Source organism: Dermacentor variabilis, chromosome 1 (genome assembly GCF_050947875.1).
Source record: "Dermacentor variabilis isolate Ectoservices chromosome 1, ASM5094787v1, whole genome shotgun sequence".
Lineage (NCBI taxonomy): Eukaryota > Metazoa > Arthropoda > Arachnida > Ixodida > Ixodidae > Dermacentor > Dermacentor variabilis.
This window is the reverse complement of record NC_134568.1, coordinates 258,827,028-258,828,596: the sequence shown is the minus strand read 5'-3', so window position 1 is coordinate 258,828,596 and position 1,569 is coordinate 258,827,028.

Here is a 1,569-nt window from a genome sequence, read left to right as displayed (position 1 = left end):
CTTGGGTAGGGAGGTGCACCGGTGCACCCTAGCTCGGGGTAGATGCGGTAGATGTGCATAAGTTGATGATGAAGTGTCAGTCTTTTTTTCAGCTCTATTTTTACCACAAATTACAGCTAGAATTTAATTCACCACGTTATTTTATTAGTTATACTATTTAAGTTCTAAAAGGGAGCGTTCAAATCGCATTTCTCCTAAAGGCGCTGCAGTCGCAACTTTCTTGACGAGTCGTCTGCTACGCAGAAGGCTAGCGGTGTAGTCGGAGTAGTTTCGCGCGCTGCGACGTTTTCACACATGAAATGCTCTTAGCTCCCGGGTGTCTATGTGTCTCCTTTTTTTTTACAGTGAAGCTGTATATGGTTAGGTTTTGGCGGATCTCGTCTCCGTATGAATACAATTTTTCATACGTTTCCCGATCCCGAAGCCCGATATTGCAATACCGGGCCGACCCGCGGCGGAGGGTCAGTTCATCAAGGGGTCCACATTCACAGCTTCGCTCGTCATCCTTCTGTACAGAGTGGAAGGGCACTGAATTTTTATCCTCGTCTTTACTAACCACTTAACTACTGCCATTCAAGATGAACCTACAAGTCCGTTTCGCCACACTGTCAGCTCCCGTTGTCGGCGACCTTCAAGAGACTTTGGGCCAAAAGGCTAGAGCCGTTACCGGTCAAGCTGCGAGGACAAAACGAGCTCATCCGGCAGCCTTCGACTCAGGGGAACGCGAACCACGGTAGTAACCCTGCAGTCAAACCAAGAAAATGGTCTCTCTGCCCCCAAACCTTTGTACAGGACTTCAGTACATACGCTAGTTACTGCCCAGACAAGTTACAAAAAATATTGCTTCCGAGTTTTTCTGCATGTTTGTTCACAATATCACTGAAGCTGTAACTTCTAGTACGCTGAATTTTTATTTGTAATTTCGAATAGCGCACGTTCAAAAGGCAGATAGAGGGAACCATATACAGTGTCATCTTTTGGCGCTGAGACAGGGCTGCCTATTCTCTTTGAACGCCAGCAATCCGTGAGTTCCGCGGCACGGGTTTTACGTCGCCTTGAAAGATGGCGCCACGCTGCGTGGCGGGCAGTCTGTCGTGCCGCCTTCAGCCGGTTTTCTCCTTCTAGCTTGGCAGCGTCCATATGGGCCGGTGTGGTGTGGTGGGGTGTGCCGTTGCAAACATGCACTTTGCACTACACACATTTTGAGATTGTAACGAATATCATCTCCAACCAATCTTTGCTGGTTGCCATTTCATTCTTACATCTACTCTCGATTACGGGAGAGTCGGCAATTTTTGACCTTGCGAAAGTACAGTTACGTTTTTATAAAATACACCTGGAATATATTGGAATCCTTATAAACTGCAGGGTACAATGTGCGTGCACCTTCACACGTGATATGCGCGCCATGAAAATTAAAAAATTGCCATTGAAGGATGGGGAGTGAACTACGACTAGAGCACTGCACGGGCTCGGGCCTAACGTGTCTTGCGTCGCTGGAAGTCACGGCATGTCTTGACGTAGCGGATGACGTCAGTGGCCAGGGCGGGCGTACGGGCAAGCCCAAGG